The following is a 21227-nucleotide window of genomic DNA, read 5'->3' as shown; positions in this document are numbered from 1 at the left end:
TTCAATCTTTCTAAAGCTCTGCTATGTTCTGCTGCCAGAACCCATAATTACCATAAAACAGGTTGATTTCAGGCCGAATTGCACTGGAAAATGACATTTTGCATTTTTATTGGCACTTTGAAGAGAACGTATTCTTCTCCAGTTATTGTACTTTTAACACTAAAATACTGAGAAATAGCCTTTCCATATGTATTATAAGAAAAAATATTTAAAATTTAAGATGTATTCCTTTCTTTTATAATTTTTATTAGCATTTTAAGCAAGTTCAGTGCCCATCAGACCTAGGTCTACTTATTTTTATTGATGCCATATAGACAATCCATAATCAAAACCACCAGCGAAACTGCTATGTCTCTTCTGCTTCTGCTAGAAAATTGGCAGAAAATTCTCATTTAAAACTTGCAAGAAAAACCCAGAGGAAGCTTGCAGAAATCCTTTATGCTATATTTCCCAGCAACAGAATATTTTCCTGCCTTTGAAAACTCAATTAAATTTTACTTCACCAAAAGTGTGAAAACCAGGTGGCACGTAAGATTCTTGTCCCCACTTTGCCTTTATTCTTATAAAAATAACGCTGTGATATTTTGCAACAAATAATATAAATCCCTTTTGACCACCCTAGCAAAATGTTATATCAGAGACCATGAATATGGAATGTTGGTTTTACCTCCAAGCGTGAAAGGAAGAAACTTGACCAGAACACAGATCTCTCTGTTCTGTGTACTTCACCAAGAAAATAGATAATTCTGCCCGCCAGGTGTGGTGCTACCATTGCCTTTGTGTTCCAGACTTTCTTGGGTATTCTATTCCTATAAGGGATGCTTAAATAAGCCCAAGCCACATTTTAAAAGAAAATCCCTCAAGTGACCACTTAAGCCTTTTGCTGCCCCTAAACTTCACCCGGCCTCTGAGCATATTGGAGACTGAGCTTACCCGTCTCCAAAGAAACCCTGTTACTGTTGCTTTTGTGGGCTTACAAGGGACTGCAGTTGGGTTTCATTCTTCCTTCACTTGTGTTCAATTAATATTGCTTGACCTAGGCCAATCTCTGCAGAGGCCTGAGTTCCAGAGAAGCACATCATGAAGGCTTCCAACAGTACCACCAGCTTCCGTAAATCTTGAGAATTATCTCAGTTTTTCTTGGTTCTGCCAGGGCCAAAGTTTTGTCCACGCTTTGTTTTGTTACCATGCTGGACTGGTAGAGATAGAACCACAAACAAGTGAAAATACTAAGCAGAGCTCAGAATTTTTTCAGCAAGTTAGAGAAACTATGTTTTAGGAGTCTTTAGGGTTTATTAGAAAAGCCTAGAGAACTCAAGTGACCGTTTGCATTCACTAGAGGGTTAATGGCAGTGCCAAGTGTAGAACCCAGTTCTCACACCTTCTTGCACCGTGTCAGCTTTAAACTACAATCCCTAGGTGCTGAAGTCAAATAGACATCCTGCTCTAATCAGATACGGGACTGGATTCACATGAAAGGACTGAGTTAGAGATACACAAATGAGGGTTGCAGCTGCTGACTTTCCCAAGAAAAAAAAAATGTGAGTAGGTTATATTTAATATGAAAAAGAATAGACTTAAAATTTGTGGTTTTGACCATTTGTGAATAAACTTGAAGGCCAAAGACACATAGTGATTTGAAATTTTGCTAAAATTAGAAGAGTAACCCATCTGTGAGCCTGGCTTCAAACCTCATAGGCACACTTCAGCAGTTTTTGTTCTAGGTTTCTCCTCTGCACAAAGAAATGCTCATAGAGTTATGGGGTTTTTTTCTTACTTTTTTTTAAAAAAGTGGCCTCAAAAGAGAAAGTCAATTGGATGTGTGAATGAGGAAATAACACAAAAGCAAGGGTATCTAAGAAAATGATCTCCCGTAGATGATGTATTAGGTAAAATACATACTGTTGAATACAATCATTCAATCAATCAACCAACAAAAAATTCTCTTTGAGTTCCTAATGCATGCCTGGGCTAAGTCTTAGAGGTATATCTGTGAATATCTGTGGAAAACTTCTTGTCCTCAGTGGGCAACAAAGAACTGGTTTCAAACAAGAAGTCTGCTAGAGGAGTATGAGGTACCTCAGAAACATAGCACCATGGAGCCTGACATTGTCTACCAGAGAACACCTCCCTGAATGGGTAAAGCTGATACTAACATCTATACTTCAGGTAGAAATAGGAGCGATTCATTAACTTGTTTCAGCAAATGCCCCTGTCAGCCCAAAAATTATATTTTGTGAAGAAAATGATATCTTTTAGAAGTTACTGCAAATTTGGGGATTCTAAAGATTCTAGAACTGTTTGTCCCTTGAGAGTGTTAATGATGGGAGAATCACTGAGGGCTGATGCCTGAGATGCCTGTCAGGAAGTAAAATGAGAAATATGATCCAGAGCTATAAACAGAGAAATGTGGCTGGAGAGAAGAGAGGAGGTGAAAAATTGGTTTGAAATGTTTTAAGAGGTTTAGGAAGAATGAGGAAAGGGGAAAGACAGTTTTATTAGAAATCTTCAGGAGGGGTTGGAGTGGAATGGAGGACAGTCTGACTCTAAAGTGGAGCAGGGCTCATGTGGACTAGAAATGGAGGGAGCAAATAAATACCTTGGCTCTTCAAAAGTGTCACAAGTGGTCACCCCTCCTCACTACAAGGAAATCCTATTCCTTTCAAGAAATTGTTTTAAATAGGAAGAAGAGAAGAATACTCTTGTTTGCTTTTCCTCAAACATTACCACAAACTGTCACTAAATGTTAGCATATTCTAAATGCTTAATGTCTTATTTATTCCACAGTTATTTCACACGGCCAGATGCTTTTAGACAGGCAGCAAACCAGAGAAAATATTTGTGATCCTAAATTATTGATCATTAAAGCAATGAAATCACCACTCACCAGGACTATTCTAGGAAATTTTACCTATAGAGAGCCTTGAAAGAGTCCCACCTTCAAAGCTGAGCCTGCTAGGCCTCTCACAGTGTTGTAAAGTGGCCCCAGTGTTTCCCACACTCAGTCTGCTCTGCCATTCACAGTTCTCAGATTGGTCACTGTCTGCTCAAAATCATTTCAGGTTTCTTTACCTACATTAAAAAGTGAGCATGCCTTAGCTTGCCCTAAAGTATCCTCCACAATACAGTCCCAGCTTCGCCAACATTCCAAAATTACCTTCTGAAAATCCCCCACTCCTGTCCAACTGACCTATTCCCTATTTCTTGTGCCATTTCTTCCTGAATGAAAGCCAATCTCCTCCTTCATCTGTACATATTTCTATTGGATGCCTCTGCTCTTCATTTGACTATAATTGAGGAAATATAGTTAAAATATTTATTATAGTATCTAGTGATAAATACATTTTCTTTCCTTTTTTCCCTTCAGGAGACATTGGTTAATGAACTCTGAATGAATAATGATCTAGTTTCTATTATATTCTGCATATACCTTGCATAATTATTTTTCATCTACTTATTCTCTTTCTTTTTTTCATTTTAGTTCTAAGTTCCTAGAAACAGAAAGTCTGCTGACTGACATTATAAAGCCAGCACCTTAGTCACCCCATAAAGACCTCTGGTTGATGATGATAGCTCATTTTCCTTCAGTGTGTTAGTATATACAATGCATGCAATTAATTGAACTATGAACTTATTCTCTATCATAGGGTTAGCAGAAAAGTAAGCCAAAGGATTGCCTTTATGCTCTCCATATAATTATGATTCCACAAGAAAACCCACTTGTTACTTATTTTTAAAAGTCAATGCCATCTCTCAGTAATTTTCCTGTTTCACCCTATTTCATCTCACTGTGGCTTCAAAAGATATCCTAAGTTTTTTAAAGTTAGTGTTTTTTAAACATAATATCAAATACAACCGAGTGGTACACAATATAGTTACCTCTCCTCCACTTCAGGGAAGAACTATTTTCCACACAATAAAATATGCCTCTGTCCCTTAAGGAATACATAGAAAACCTCCACTTTTCACTCTCCAATAAGATCATTTTCTACAAACCTACATAACATCATGGTCTTATTTCTCTGTTTCAGTGGCTACATAACAATGACATAAACATTCCTAACCCACATTTATTGTAGAGTGGCACCATCTTTCACACTAGAAATAAGTGCTAGTAAAGTTGTGCAAAATTCAGGAGTTGCTCCCAAAACCTTTTGTCAACATTTTTCAACCATTCTGTTTGAAGACCATAAAGTTTTGAACCAAAGACATTTGGAAAGAAACTGAAACCATATGAATCAAAGAAGATGAGAACAAGAATAATGAAAGTTGACTGATGTGAAACCCACAAATCTCTCCCAGTTTTAGCCAAAAAACCATATAAGATGACTGCGCTTTCCTCTCCTCCAGCCCCTCCCTCCCCTGCCTCCTGCCACTTCTGCCAGTACCTTTTGCTATTTTATGTAGTTGTTACCAGACTGAAAATTCTTACCTTTTCCTACCTTTTGAGAAGATGAGGAAACATTAATAACCACCTGGTCTACTAATTACCAAATCCAAAGTATAGATATCATTTGCAGATAGCATTCATTTTTACTGATGGCTTCTACAAACTCCTACTGGGCAGATTACTTTTTCTTGAATCTGTATAATACCACAAACCAATAAATAAATAAATACATAAACAAGCAAATAAATAAATAAATATTCAAATGCTTAATCAACTATTTTGCCCACATTGCCATGTATTTTGCATACCACTGGCTTTTGGCTTCAGAGTTTTGTTTTCTTTTCTTTTCATTTTGATTCTTTTTTTTTAATTGACCCCAAATTGGGTGACATGGAGATGGACCAAGATAATAAAAAGTATCTTGCTTAAGGCCACACAGATAACTAATGAAATTCAGACCGCAGGACAACAGCAAGTACAAATGTCAAGGAGGCTACTCTACACATAGCACCACATCGCAAAAAATAAATGAGTCAAGAATCTTATCCTCTCAAAGGTAACAGGAGACAGAGGACACAAAACCATTATAAATCTCAACCCTATTATTTCTTTTTTTTCAAGCTTTAATTCATTTATTTGATAGAGAGAGACACACAGTGAAAGAGGGAACATAAGCAGGGGGAGTGGGATAGGGAGATACAGGCTTCCCATGGAGCCAGGAGCCCATATGCAGGGCTCGATCCCAGGATCCCGGGACCATGACCTGACCAGAAGGCAGACACTTAATGACTGAGCCATCCAGGTGCCCCTCAACCATATTATTTCTTATATGTTCAACCATGGGCTTTCACATAAGCCTTATCTATAGATGTGTGATGTGGTGGGATTTAATCAAATTTAAGTAGAGCTCTAAAACAGGGCCAAGAATAAGACGCAAAACATAATGGCATGCCAAAAAATGCAGTAATTGATGTAAGTAATAGTTTAATGTAAGATTTTTAGAAATGAACAAACTATGCCCCACAGGCTAGCTGCCTGATTTTTAAATAAAGTTTTATTGAAGGGCCAGGGTTAGGGTGAGGCAAGTGAGGCAGAATAGTTCAAGGGTGGGATCAGATCTGCTTTTTTAAAAATTTTCATGCAGTATTTATCATGTAGGGGTTTTTTGCATTAATCTTGATTTCTTTTACATATTGCATTAAGATAGCATTTATCTTCATTACTGAAGTTTTTGAAACCCCCTTAAATTTTGTTCCTGAGATAAGTGCCTCACTCACCTCACCTTAAACCCAACCCTTCAAGACTCTTAGAAAAGCTAAAAATAAAACACTAGGAAAATGTGTAAAGCATACATAATAAGTTACTGAAATTATTAGCCAGCGAGCAGCTTTAATATCCAATAGATATTACATTTTATTTTAAACAAAGTTCACAAGCAGCCTAATATTATAATAACCCAAAGCAAGAAAACCATTAGGGCGCCTGGGTGGTTCAGTCATTAAGCGGCTGCCTTAGGTTCAGGCCATGATCCCAGGGTGCTGGGATCCAGCCCTGCGTTGGGCTCCCTGCTCAGCGGGAAGCCTGTTTCTCCCTCTCCCACTCCCCACTGTTCCCTCTCTCACTGTGTCTCTCTCTGTCAAATAAATAAAATCTTTTAAAAAAACAAAACAAAACAAAACAAAACCAACACCCTTTTATTAATAAAAGACTGACAAATCAGCAGCTCGTTCTCGGTTTCCTTGCCCTCTTGGTATGACTGGGCTGTGTTTAGTCTGGCCATTCCTTTTCATAGCCAAATCTTTGAGTGTTAGACAGTGCAGCCTGGGACACCTCAGTTTCTACCTACTGCTTAGTACCGTAGGAATAGCCTGCTTGGAAAGGTGAAAACAGTTTCAAGTACATGTGAAGTTGAATTTCTAAACTTTCTTAAAAGGCGAGTCTTTTCCTGACTCCTTAGAAATGGCTGATGACCTGGTTTTACTTCGGTCCAGAGGCAGGTTTCCTTGCCCGGGCCAGGCACTACCTCACAGGCCATTCCTGTGAAACTGGTCCCCACAGATGGCAGTTAGGCATGAGCTCTGACGCCTCACAGAGAGAGCTTCGAACTGCAAATGGGAGAAGTGGCGGGGCGGTGGGGGGTGAGGGGTTGAAGAAGTTTGAGATTCAGAACTTTTGAGAACACTCTCTTCATTACTCCTATCTATAAGCAAGGCCCCAATTGACAGCTCTACCATAGGTATAACTCCCCTAATATACAGTTCAAGGTTATAGAGAGCAGTTCCAATTACTGTTTATTCATTACAACTCATTATTTTCACAACTGAGAAATAAAAGAGAAGAATTAAGCGATTTTTCAACTTTTTCTGTAGAATCTAAACTTCGTGATAGCAACATAAGAAGAAATTTCTCTTAACAAAAATATTACAACAAATAAATATTGGAAAATAATAGAATAATGGCATTATCATTTGGCAGTCTGTAATGAATTAATGAGTCTATAGCTCACTACCCAATGGGTAGCTACTAGTCACATGTGGCTATTTACATTTAAATTTGAATGAATTTAAAATTTTAAAAATTAAAACTGTAGTTTCTCAATCACCCTAGCCACCATTAGAGAGCCACATGGGTCTAGTGGCCACCATATGCAGATATAGATTCGATATAGAACATTATACTAATATAAAATATGTCCATCACCACAGAAATTTCTATTGGAAAGTGCCACTCTAGAAAAGTCTACTCCAGACAATGAACTTTGATCACTGCCAGACACTGTGTGATACAAGTACACAACAGCACCTCGCCAACAAAATAAACCAAACCTGAATAAAATTAAGCCTCTGGATCTAACCACCAATTTACAGGAAATACAGGGGACAGAGGAATGTGTTACACAACACCATGGGGACCCAGTCAGCAAATTCCAGATTGTGGAACGCTATTCAGAACAAATGACACAGTTTTGTTGACAAAAATATTACCCAAAAAAAAAAAAAAGTGATGGAGGAAGAAACTTGAATCTCATAAATTCCATGAGACTTAAGGAACATATCAAATAATTATAATCTATAGACTTCATTAAAAGCCTACTTTAAACAAACTATGAAAGGAATTATCACAATTTTAAAACAATTGTGGTAATGTGCACACTGACTTGATATTTGCTGATTTAACTACCACTAATAGATAAAAATGGTATTATAGGGATATTTTAAGCATCTTTACCTTTTAGGTACATACCAAAATATTTACAGATGAAGTGATTGCTTGGACTATACCTCAGAATGATCTGGATGTGGGAACTCAGAGAAGTAAATGATGAAACAAGTTTGGCTATGACTTTGTTGGAAATAGATAATGGGTACAGGGGAGTTCATTATATTTTTTCTTTCTTTTGTGCATGTTTGAATTTTCCCATAATAGAAAGCTTTTTAAATGTGATTGTGTCAGCCACAATTATAATTATAATTATAATTATAATCTGCTATCATATAAATCTGGTAACTTCAGATGAACTAGCAACAATGTTTAAATATTCCTCATCTGTGATAAAACAGTTTATACTCTAGTTCTTGGTAAAGCTCATTGCAAACAAATCTTCACTGTAGGATGCTTAAACTTTATATTAAGTATAAGATTTTTTTTTCCAAATAACAAATGAAAATATTCATCTTAATTAAAACATTTCTCAGTTAAAAGAAAAGGAAAAAAAAAAAAAAAACCCTCAGACATCACTCTAAACATGACACCAGTAGGGGGAGATAGATGCTGGCTTTCCTCTGGGAAAATTTTTTGAAGAAATAATCCATGTTTAATCTGAAAGTCTGGACAATTGGGGGTTGGGAGGTGGGGAGGACACTCTCCTACTGTGTTTTTGGTAAAAAGCATGTCTCCACTGTCAATTCTTTTACTTCCATTTCCAGGAGAGGAATTGTTCACTCTGTATCATAACATTCTATTTTCCAATCTAAACATTTGTTCAAATTATAGTAATAACACTGTTCAAATTGTGCTTCTGCTCCTGTCTTATATCTCTATAATGGACTTTCTAGATATTATCCAAGTATTTCTTTTAAAGTACTTCTTTTACTTCATCATGTATAATGCTAAGTTAAGATTTGTGTGAAACTAGTACTCTTTCAAGTAATGTCATTCATTTATACAACCAGTTCTTGAATGTCTACTATGTTCAAGCTTCTGAGGTCAGTGCTGGAGTTATCATGAAGAATAAGAATTAGTTCCTATACTTACATACCTTATGGTTTAGTAGAAGAGCATAGCATATCATAGGATGAGATAGAGGATATACATAATAATATGGGAGCCCGGGGAAGGCAACTAATCATCTTAGAGAAAGACTTCCCAAATGGAATATACAACCATGTATTTCATTTATTCACCAATTTGTTTAGTAACTTAGCATATTTTTATTTTATCCCTTCAACAAATACATATTGAGCACATTTTATGAACAAGAAACAGGGTCCTCTTGATTCGAATCACCATAAATTCTTCTTGCTCAGCGTATATAATCTCTTCTCAGAGTGTGCCTCCTTGTAACAATGAATAGTTCTAAATAATTTTTCTTCACTTTGTGAAGTTGACATTTTCAATATAAATTCTTCCTTCCATTGGAAAACCCCAGTAATTCAAATATTACTTCTGCATATTTCATACTAATTTTTTTTAAATTTTGTTATATCCCTATATGAAATTAAATAGATTGTCTTTCTTCAATGATTATGCAATTTCTTGTGCTCTTTAACCAATTCATTTAAAATATTCTTATTGCCAAGACCATAACTCCACAGAAAAGACTTCATTATGGTTCTCCCTTTGCACTAAACTTAAGTTAATTAACATGATTATCTCTTAGTCAGTAAGGAGAAGTTTTCTCTTCCAAGAATTACAACCTTTGGGTTATAGCCTTTTACTTTCTGGTATTCCTAAGTATTATCCCCTCCTCTACCATAGTCCAACACAGGCAGATAGCTAACTGTGCACATAACCCTTCTATTTTGTGTTAAAGTTTGAGTTGTAGAATAGTCCCTACTTGGCAACAGTCTTGAGTATTCAGAAAGTTCCACAAGGGGCTCTCTTGCACTACTTTTATTTTATGTCCCCAAAAGGCTCCTCTTTGTAGATTTCCATCGGGTCTTGCCTCCTTCCTTCCCTCGATCCATGCTGATACTTCACTCTGAGATTCCAGAAGGAGTAGTAAGGGATTTTTACCCATTTGGTCACCCTGGGCTTTCTATATCACTTCAGGTCTAGGCAGCTCAGGATCACCACCTCAGCCAGCAAGTCCCTGAATTACCCTTTCAAGGAGTCTCTGATTAGCCCTTTGGGTGTTATTGGTCATTAAGCCCCACACTCAGCTTTCCCTTCTCCCACGTGTTTTCTGAACTGTTTTCCTCCATGTTCCTCTTCCTGACTTCCATTGATAATCTGCCCTTGCTCTTGAGTTACTTCAGCCTGCTATTATGAATTATCTCCATCAAGTTCTCTCAAGCTTCTTCCTCAAAATGTCACTAACATATTTTCTTATTTCTGTTCTCTAAGCTCTTGAATTTGTTGTTCTAGTCTGCAAAATTACCTGCTCTGATACATGGTTTTCTTGGTCAGGTTCCCAGATACTCCAGCAGCCACCAGATGATTTTTTTTTTTTAAGATTTTTTATTTATTTGACAGGGAGATCACAAGTAGGCAGAGAGGTAGACAGATAGAAATGGGGAAGCAGGCTCCCCGCTGAGCAGAGAGCCCAACATGGGGCTCGATCCCAGGACCCTGAGATCATGACCTGAGCTGAAGGCAAAGGCTTAACCCTCTGAGCCACCCAGGTGCCCCACCAGATGATTTTTTTAAGGGGGGTAGCTTTCTTCTCCAAAGACGTGTCTCTGAACTTCGCTCTTGATTTCAACTCTGGCCATTCACCACACCCAGCATGTCTAGGGGATCTAGCCCACACAGTCCTTTCAAGTGTCTAATTACTTTTACTACAATAAAAGAGACTGTTAGGCTATAAATTATATCTACAAGAGTGAAGTTACAAGTATATTGTCCCATGGTCTTTGGCTTGACAGAATCTTGTCCAAGCCCTCTCAGTGCTTACACCATTTTTTGTCACAGGCAACCCTCCTAGCCCTGATGCTGGTGGTCAGTATCTTCACTGGTTTCTTCTATTTTCACTTCCCACTGCAGGTCTCTCAAAATTGTTTAGTTCTTTCCTACCTTGAGCTCAAGGTCACTTCTCAGCATTAGGTCCTAATTGTCCTTCTCCAATCATACGCCCTCAGCAGTTTCAGAGCATCCCACATTTATGGTTCATTTATAGTTCCCTCAGACCTTCTTTCCTCTACTTTTCAATAGAGGTATATTCACTTTGCATTAGTTCATGCTGGAGCTCCCACTTCTTTTCTCTCTCCCTTCTTCTCTCTCAAATTTTCATTTTCTCCAAAAGTTTCACATTTCTTCATAACTCGGGTGCCAACCTCTCTAGCTTCCTGTGTAGAATATCATCAGGGCCAAACCAGCGACATTGCATAGTGAATTCTGATCAGAGATCTGATCAGTGAATTCTGATCAGGGATCTCACTATACTAGTATTTTTTTTTATCTTAATTAGATCTGTTTTTTTAAAGATTCTATTTCCACTTTATCACATCCAGTTTATAAATCATACATAGTATGTTGAAGGGAAGTATACTTTCATACTTTTTTTTGAGAATCTCTTTGCTGTACTTTCATGTTTGTGAACTGGGTACCTGATCTAAGCACAGCATAGTCATGCATTTTCCTTCAGAATAAATAACAAACCAACCCTGGAACTCTGGAGTGCTACCTAATGGGTCTAGGTTGCTGTCTGATCTGGGTTATACACCAGAACCATCTGTGGATCATTTAAAATGAAAAAGGTCTGCCTCTACCTCCCCTTCTCTCTAGGGGCTCAGATTCAGAAACTCCTGGGGGCACTCAGAACCACTAATCTAAAGGATTCTTGGGATAGTGATAGCAATAGCCACAGTGAAGGTAAGGAGCCTAGAATCTCATTTCTGTGAACAAATGTAAGTGATAAGATTGGCCTTCTGTGATGTTGCTTTGCCTTCATGTTGCCTCTCTTCAAAGAACTGCACTTCATGTGTTTTTTCCCACTCCTGTGGACTCCCATCCTGAGGTTCAAAAGTAAATTCATTTTTTGATGGGCACAGGAATAAACAACATCGTATACCCTTTGCCAAAGGAAAAGAAAGGGTCATCACACTCCATTTTTACGTTGTGGTTTATCACGCTAATTTATCTCCCGGAATATAATGAGGATTTCTTTCTATATCCAGGATGGTCCTTGGATTTATTCAGCATCTAACAGTCTTCTTAAGATGGCTGAACCAGGACTGAAAAAAAAATACTTGGAGGAAACAGTCTCCAGAAAGAATTAAAGCAAAGAAAATTACCAAGGACCTCACTTGCTCACAAACATTTACTAAATAACCACTGTTGTTTATAGAATGTCAGACACTGTTAGTCTTTGACATTTTTTACAGTCTAATTTACTAGTTCTTCATTCATTTTGGGAGACCAAGTTTATGAGAGAAAATAAAAGGGGAGGAAGGGCTAATTTCTTTATGTGTTTGTCAGGCCCAATTTTTCATTATTCTATTCCTTATCTCCCTCATTTTTTTCTTCAATTCCTTTCTTTGTTGTTAACGTAGTAAGTAAAAGAGAGAGAATTTCCTTCTAAGAAATAACAAGGGATCTTAAGTAATGCCTATAATATGTGTCAAGTGAGCTTGTCCTATTTCTGGCTTTGTTGATAGATTGCTAGGGGTTCTGACATTGCTGATAATTTCTAGGTGACTTAGATTTCCCCAATGGGGGCAAGTTATTTCCTAAAATACTTGAGGAAGTATAGAGTAGACAGCCTAAAGCAACAAACCTGGTTTAATCGTATTCTGATCTAACCATCTATGTGACCAGAGGAAGCCCTTTATGCCTGAGACTCAATGTGCCTCTTTGTAAAATGGAGAGAGAGATCTACATAATGGGAGATGAGGATTATAAACAATGTCCCTGAAGCATCTAACATAACTCCCCTCTCATGGTAGATGTCAATATTATTATTATTATTATTATTATTATTACTCACAACTCTTAAATGTCAGTGAGAGTCTTTGAGACTCCTATATGACCAGAACCACATGCCATTAAGTTTTAGGAATAAGAGAGTTTTGTCAGTAAATATATCAAGGGCTCATACTTCACACTTCAAATAATCCATCACACAATGACACCACTCCCTATCATCCTGCCAAAGAGTCCTTATCAAGCAAGAGGATATGTCATGTGAAAGGCACCAGATACATTGAACCATACTACATGACTACTCTGTTTTGTTTTTACCACTGAACTATGTAAGACTGAATGTTTTGTTTTGTTTTGTTATTACTTGCAGCTGTTCTAAGAAAGGGAAGGAAGGAGGCTTCTTCCTTTGAATGCTGAAGCTTTAACTTACACCTAATTTTGAAGAGAAAGCAAGGAGAATATATCAGTTATATTCTCAAACACAAATTTTATGCACCCCAATTGGTTGAGTAGCCCCTTGCCACCATCATGGAGAGATCATGGACTGAAAGCTAAGGGAGAAGAAATCTCCCTAACAGCAGACCTACCCAGATACAAAAGAAGGGGATATTCTAGTAACATTCATCAATTCATTGCCAAGTAAATAATCCCACAGAAATTAGGAGGAAAAAAATTAACCTACATTCTTTCACTTTACAACATCGTTCTGGATACGGTCTTTGGTTTTATTTTTATAACAAGTCATGTTCTTTACATGTCATCCTGCATTTCAGGGAAAGTATTCATTTGCCATGGTTCCAGATATTAACGTGTACAATAAAACTGGTGATTCCATTCATTTTTACCTGTTGAAGTTTCTGACTCTTCAAGGCCTTTTCTGTTTCTAAAATTCTCAAATTCCTTAAGGACTTCGAGGTGATTCTCAGGATACAATTTATTTGTATTGCATACCATATTAGACCTTCAGAGAAAACCTTCTCCCTATTCTGAGAGAAACTCATTTGGATGGAGGCCTTGTGTCTTCCAAAGTGGATCACCTGCTGGTAGTGATCACATGACCCATGTGAAGAGCACCTATGGGCCAGGCAAAGCATTTTTTATATGGAGAGCAATATATTTAATCCCCCAAAGGCCCTGTAAACTAGGTTTTCATTTCCACATGTTGTAAGAGAGGCTTCAAGAGATTAAGGTGGTACAGGTTACAATTTGGTAAAAATCTGGAACTAGTAAAAGCTACGTCTCCCTGACTCTGAAACTTGATTTCTCTTCTTTATGCCGCACTGCATAGAATAAAAAGTGAAATGTGTAAATAAATTATATCACCTGACAGTTTTAGAACCTACAAAGCTGAAATATGCAAAGTCTACCTGCAGTGAATCAGGAGCAAAGCCTGGGGGTCGGATACCAGCAGGCCCAAACACTTAAGAGCCATGTTTCAATTGACCTTCACAAAGTTTGGCTTGCCTTCAAATTAATTGCCAACGTTTAAGATTATACAGAATTCACATAAAATAGGGATCAGGAACTCCTACTGAAAAACCAGCATATCTGGCCACCCCAGGTTTCCACACCACCACATGATAACTGTGAGGGAAGCTGAGCAGCAGATGCCCCTTTAGACAAGACACTCCCTTTCCCATACACCACAGTCTACTCTCCACTAACAAAGCTGGTGTGCCTGAGCCCTTAGGATTTTGATTTGTGACCTCTTCCTTTACTCTAAGGCATCCTATCCAGAAAAATTAGAAGATAAAATGTTCTCAACTTCATAAACATACAGTGTGTCAAAACTATAAGAAAGGGTGTAATGTGTACCTTTTCCTCAATGGTTTCCTTTTGGGAATGACCCAAAGTTTGTGAGGGTTTGGAGAACAGCCTAAGGCCTTCAATTAAAATAGTTTTGTCTTTGGTTACTACCGGAATAAACCTGTAAGCAGACAGCTGTTTCATGCCAGCTGAAATTCTAGTCTTGGGTGGGATGGCAGAGGTTTACGACTTCAGATGAGAAACAGGCAGGAACAGATTATATTCTTATGCCAAGTTTCTTTCTTTATTGCCATGGAAGCAAGAAGAGAAATGCAGAAGGGGGAAAGCTTTGCTAGACCCAATGTTTCACTCAGACTTTCTGCTAGGCATCAGGAGCTACTCAAGATTTTGCAAACAATTTTACAAGAAAATCATGGCAATAGAAAACTCCTAAAATTAAAACAGAACTGGAAAAGAATAAAGACCATGCATTTGTCTTTAAACTCAGAAGCAGAACCCCCCGGGATTTGGAATTCTATAACAAGACTGGAAACATTATTAACGTTAATAAATAAACATCTGGATTGACTTGCAGTCTAAATTTAAGTGTCCTAAATATTTTGGCTCCATTATAACTATATGCATTTTCCAAAATTCTCCAATGTTTCTTCTGTCTTTAGCCTACATTTCATTTTCTTCTGAGTCTTTTAACTCAGGTTTTGTTTTTCCATGAAAATGGACCCTGTTATATAAATGTTTAAGCACCAAATGTCCATAAAAGATACAGAATTGGTCTTGATTTCATCCTTCATATTGCACAGTCTGGGTCCTTTACAGACTCATAGCCTTCTAATTGAAACCATATAATCACACCATTTGCTTCTCTTCCGTTCATGTAATACTTTGTACTATAGATCATCACAAGAGTGCCAAAATTTACCAACTAAAATTTTGTTGAGCTAAAATTAAAACTTAAGGCCATGACGTTAATTCCGCTTCTTACTGTAAAATTCAGCCAGTATTAGTCTAGTTTTGGATAGTGTTGGGGAGAAAACATAAAATATGGTGGCCTAAACCAGATTAAGCCCTAATCAGGGCTGAGTTTCACTTAGATCCTCAATTGTACTTCAAATGCAAGAGTAAATGTGAAGTAAAGGTCAGCAAAACACACCTCCACCAAGAAAAGTGCAATAAAACCAATGCAAAATTAAATAAGCCAGCTACAGAGAATTCTACTCATACACACAATGCTTCGACTCAATCTGTTCCTCACCACCTCCTTTTGAGCATGTTCGTCTCCGATCCCTGGGCTGCTCTTGCTGCCTTGAGTCTTTCTCTAGTTGTAAGCCAAGGGGTTGCTATGCGAAGTCCCAATGCATGGAACCAGAGTTAATCATTCACAGGCCCTTTTGCCTGAAATAAGATGCTTTTCATTTCCCTTGGCTTATGTGAATAATGAAAAAAGAAAACAAACAAAGGAGATAACTGCACTATGTTAAAAGATAATCCCTTAGCATAACTGTTGTCTAGAAGGCTGAGCACCACAGGCAGGCAAAAATCCAGTCTGCATTCAGCCACCAAGTTGACATTTATTTATAAGAGATTATTCCATGACAGAGCTTCAAGTCGTTTAGAAATGCTCCCATTTCCCAAGGCCTCCACTATATTTATAGGCAGGATCCCATATTATTTTTCCTGGTGTTATGGCAACAAAGATTTCCATGTTTACAGAGCTATCAAGTTCTGACAGGCCAGGCTGGGGACTTTGCCTCACTGGCTCACATTAAAATGGAACGAGGGACTTGGGGAGCAGGGCAGATGTGCAGCTGTCTGAACAACTAATACCTGAGCAGAAGAGACCAAGGAAGCAGCCAAATGGTGCTAATCAACTCACAGAGCCACTCTCCCCCAAGGGAATTCGCCTTCATGATTCTGCAGTTTAAGGACAAAGGACCCTGAACCTAGGAAGTCCCATTAAACCCAAAAGAAAGCAAACCCCAATTCCTACTACAGTTTTGGACTCCGTATGGATTTTTAAAGCTCTGTTGAATACGGGATGTTGGAGTCCATTATTAGGCCTCTGGGATAGCGGAAGGGGAAATGAAAATTCAGTGGGGGAAGAAAGGGAGAGAACAAGTACTCTCTCTGTGCCCCCTTTTTGTTTTTAACTACACAGTAGAGAGCAGCCTAGCTTACCTTCACACCTAACTCAATCTTTGCCCATAGCTTAGAGGTGTCCAGTATACTCTGACTCTGGGGCTAATTATGGTATGAAGCTGGCTATGAAAATGTCCCAAAAATACCTGTATCTCACAAACAAGATTATCTTGAGAATTTGCCTCCTACTCCATGAAAATAACTTCATGCACGTGTAACCTCACGGTCAAAGTTTCTCTGCACTGAGCAAAGTTTCTCTGCATTGTATAGTGCACTAGTGTATAGTGTATATAGTGTATAGTGCACTATACAATGCACTAGGGATTGCCCAGACTCCTCCATAACCTCAGAGGACTGAAACATTGGGCAAAAAACAAGACATAGAGTTAAAAAACAAGTCCTCCCAAACATACCCTTTGGGTATCTTGCTTATGGCTGAAGCAGGAAATAAAAGCTATAAACTTAACCTCAGCTACAAGAAGCCACCACTTTCCAGTCCTAGTTGTGGGCCAGGGAAAGAATCAAGTCAGGGCAAAATGAAACAAGAAATGCTAAGCCAAGTGCCTTTCTTTCTCTTATTCTTTTCTTTGTGTATGTGTGTTCATAAGATTATTGGTACTCACTTGGTTACGAAAGTGTAGGGTGGGCTTTACAAACATGCGTTAATTTTTTTTTTTAATTTGATGTTTTGTTCTGTTTAAAATTGCAAACAGCAAGAAATATGCATGTGTCCTAATGCTCAAGATGAACATTCCAACAAATAATAAACTGTGACTTACCATGTAACATAAGACATGTGAAAAAAAAGTTTTATTGACATGGTATGGATTTTCTACTTATATAAAATAAATGTTAAAGTATTGGGGAAAAGGTATTAATAATAATTGCAGTAAATGTCTCTCTAGGTATTTTTGGATAAACTACAGCTGTGTAAAAAATAGATAGAAATGAGTAAGTCTGATGTCATGATCTCTCCCTTTGGAAGTTAATGGTGTTGACAGGGCTGTCTCCCAAGACTAGTTGGAAAAACTAGTTGGAAACCTTAGTTGGAAACCTGTGAGAGAAGAACAGAGCTTTGTACTCTATAGCCACATCAGGTCCATCCTCTCAATAGCAGCTGTGACAATGGTTTGCAATATCTGTTGTTATCCATGACTTTCTTTCTTCAAAAGCTGACTTTGCTCATAGTTTGCCAGTTCCCTTGGTATCCTGGCACACAGCCTAGTTTATCCATGACTGGTCTTCCCAATAGTCAGAGATTAAAGGATATTGTTTGAAACTATGCTTTAGCATGTCCTTTTATTTCTTCTGGTCAACCCACTTCAGCTTACCACCCAGCAGCTGCAAAGGCAGCTGACATTAACATCTTCATCATCATGAAGAAAAGAATTTATTACAAACACAATTAATGACCCAGAGAGTTTCCTAAGTACTCGTTCGAGAAAATTACGTAAGCTTGAGTCTTACCATGAACTCTGCAAATGTGTTATTCATTCATTTAACACATATTTTTTTAGCTCCTAACTTATGTATGGCACTGTACAATGCACTAGGGATGCAGTGATATGTAAAGTAAACAAGGTCTTTCCCTCAACTGAGTTTAAACTCTATGGCGAGACAGTCAACAAACACAGGTAAATCAACCAGTAATACAGTTGCTAGTGTCAAATATGGTAAAAAGGAAATTAAGAGACTGTTATGATAGCCAATATGGAATATCTTCAGATATTGGATGCTTAAGCACTTCTTCCCTGAATGACATTTAAGAAGAGACTTGCTGGATAAGAAAACAGTTCTGAGAGTCACCTGAGTGGCTCAATTGGTTAAGCAACCGATTCTTGATTTTGGTTCAGGTCATGATCTCAGGGTCATGGAATCAAGTCCTTCATTAGGTTCTATGTTGAGCTTGGAGCCTGCTTGAGATTCTCTCTCCCTCTGCATATGCTCTCTTTCTCCCTTTTTCCGCTCAAAAAAAAAAAAAAGAAGAAGAAAAAAAAACAGCTCTGAAACTAAACAGACTGGAAGTGTTCCATTGATGGTAAACTTAATGCTGTTTAGGCCTCTTAGTGACTACTTATAAAGTCAAATAAAATATTTCTGGCACATTTTAAATTTCTGTCTTGTGGAAGATTAAATAGGATGATCTGGGGGGGAGACTTATGTCTTTATCCAAACCTTGATACTACAGTGTTAACTGATTCCATCTGTTGACTTCTTGTGGGTATCTTGGCTTTCGTAACAAAACCAGGACCTTCTTTTGCTGAAGATACAGACAAGGGGTTTTTAACCTGGCAGATTAATAAGGGATTTCTCTGAGTATCCATCCTGAATTTATACACAAAATAAACTGTGTATGATTCACATATACAATTTATTAGTGAGAACATCTAGCACTTTCATCAGATTTTTAAAGGGTTCTGTGACCCAAAAAAGGATAAAGCTACTCAGAAAGAATAGTCAACATAGTTTATTGCTCTAGAGTCTTTCAAAGAGCTGACTTGTTCTACTTGGGCATTCCACTGACTAGATGAGGCTCACCTACATTATGCAAGGCAATCTGTTTTCACTCAAAATTTACCAATTCAAATTTCAATCTCATCTAATAACATCCTCACAGAGACATTCCAAAATAATGTTTGACCAAATATCTGGGATCCATGGCCTAGACAAATTGACACATAATATTAACCATCACATATATAGTCCGTCCTGAAGGACAGTGGCCCGGACTCACAGGTTATAATTTCCAAGCTGATGCCTTACCTATGCCTGCAAAAGACTATCACAAAGCTTTATCAGGCCACAGTTTCTAGAGGATGGAACTTGTAATATGATAGGATCCTATCCTCATTTATCCACTGCTACACCTCCTTTGCAGTAAGGTAGATCCTTTGTTTCAAAGAAATATTATGTTAGATCTCATGTAGATAAGTCAGATACTCTGTGAGCACTTGGATAGCAGGGAAGCCAAGAACTACAAGCAGGAAAGAAAATCCATACCTACAAATACATGTAAATCCCAGTCATGAAAAATCACTGCTCTTTCCATGACAGAAAGTGTCCAATGTAAATAATTTACCACTAAGTGGTTTGTTGGTCTCTTGGAGGAATAGTATTACACTGGGGATTCAGCATCATATTATATTAGGGGTCTCTGCTGCTGATAAGTTGCACATTCAGCCAGAATAGCTATAAAAACATATCCTTTTTGTTTCTGCCACCATGTTACACCCCATGCATTTTGGTAGCCAAAGACAACACTCCAGGGTAGCCAAAAACAAAAGATGGATGGCATCTACTGGATAAGTCATCCTGTTCACTTGATCTACCACTGGCTGGTGTCTGGTGAGCATTAACATGCAATAGAAAAATAACAACACTTTGTGCCCACTCCTAAAAGTCCATCCAAGCTGCCTCTAATCCATCCTCTTGTCCTTAATCTTCCAATCTTGCTACTTTCAGATACCTGACCAAATAGCTAAACCCGTCTCCACTACCCCAGAGTTTGTATATGTCCTTACCTTGGTCCACTTTTCCTTCCAAAGTGGATAACCAGCTACCTTGTCCAAGGCCCTGCCTACTGGAAGAATTTCTTTCTACCACTGTTCTTCTGGGCCACTCATGAATGATCTTTACGGAAACATCCTACTGAGCAGACCTGTCTGTAAACGAAGCTCCATATTTTTTCCTCCTCCAGCAGCTAGTCACAAGGCACTAGGTGTAAAGTGAGGAAGAAACGTTAGTGCCATAGAGACATGAGGATTTGAGCCACCTATTTGTCAGAATTATTTGTGCCCTCAGGACTTGCTGATACCTGCTTCTGGTTATACCATTTCCATTGTAGGACTGATTGCTGTTGGGCCCACCCAAACTTATCACCTAGTGGGTCTGAAAACACCCACCGCATGTTGGGCCATTCTGGTCATGTAATCAGTTGGTGTTCCATGTTCATATGCTAATAGCTACAAGGACCAGTAGCAGATCAGGAGCTGCTTTGTAAATGATGTAGTACTCAGCTGTAAATGGCTGCTCTGGAAACTTGGGTTCTACATTGCGATTCTCCTATTAGATCTTGCCAGAGATTCCATGTAGTATCTTCCCACCTATGCCTCTAGAACTATGGGATCTACTTGGTCAGAAGACCCAAGAAGCAGGGCCGCTGGTACTATAGCCTGGACAGACTCTATAGCCTTTATTTTTTCTGTACCCCACTCAAAATTGGAAGTCTTCCACATTATCCAACAAGTGGATCAGAGTAATATTTCCAAGTGTGGTATATGCTGCTATTGAAATACAAAGAGGATTAATAAAGGTTATGCCTATTTTTCTAAGTAGTAAGTAGGAACTTGAAGTTACCAAAACATGTTCTTTAACTTAGAAGGTGTATTAGTCAAGATTCTGCAGAGAAATAGAGCCAGTAGGATATATATATATATATACTTACTAAAAGTATACTTATTTAAAAGCATACTTATTACAGAAAGGATACTTGTAATGAAGAATTGGCTCATACGATTATGGAGGCAGAGAAGTCCCATGCTCTACTACCTACAAGCTGGAGATTCAGGAAAGCTGATGATGTAATTCACTCCTAGTCTGAAAGCCTGAGAGAAACTAAAACCAGGAGAGCTGATGGTGTGAATCCCAGTCCAAGGGCCAGAAAGGAGGTGAGATGGCCCAGCTCAAGTAAATGAAGCAGGGGGGAAAAGGAACAAATTTCTTAAACCTATTATTCTATTTAGGCCCTCAAGGGGTTAGATGATGCCCACCAACAGTGGGGAAGGCAATCTACCTTAGTGAGTCCACTGATTCTAGTGCTAATCTCATCTGGAAACACTCTCACAAAGACAGA

The 21227-nt window shown here is 38.2% G+C and overlaps 1 long non-coding RNA gene across 1 annotated transcript; it reads right to left on the bottom strand.

Moving 5' to 3' along the window:
• Positions 1 to 2436: 2436 nt before the first annotated feature.
• Positions 2437 to 7757, bottom strand: LOC125093363 (uncharacterized). Its single transcript, XR_007125216.1, has 3 exons — positions 7634 to 7757; positions 4433 to 4584; positions 2437 to 3072 (listed from the first exon to the last, which is right to left on the bottom strand). It is a non-coding gene; the product is annotated as an uncharacterized LOC125093363 (long non-coding RNA).
• Between the last annotated feature and the right edge of the window lie 13470 nt (positions 7758 to 21227).

This window comes from Lutra lutra, chromosome 2 (genome assembly GCF_902655055.1).
Source record: "Lutra lutra chromosome 2, mLutLut1.2, whole genome shotgun sequence".
Taxonomy (NCBI): Eukaryota; Metazoa; Chordata; class Mammalia; order Carnivora; family Mustelidae; genus Lutra; species Lutra lutra.
The sequence above is the reverse complement of the archived record's forward strand: the minus strand, read 5'-3'. Positions and strand labels throughout refer to the sequence as shown.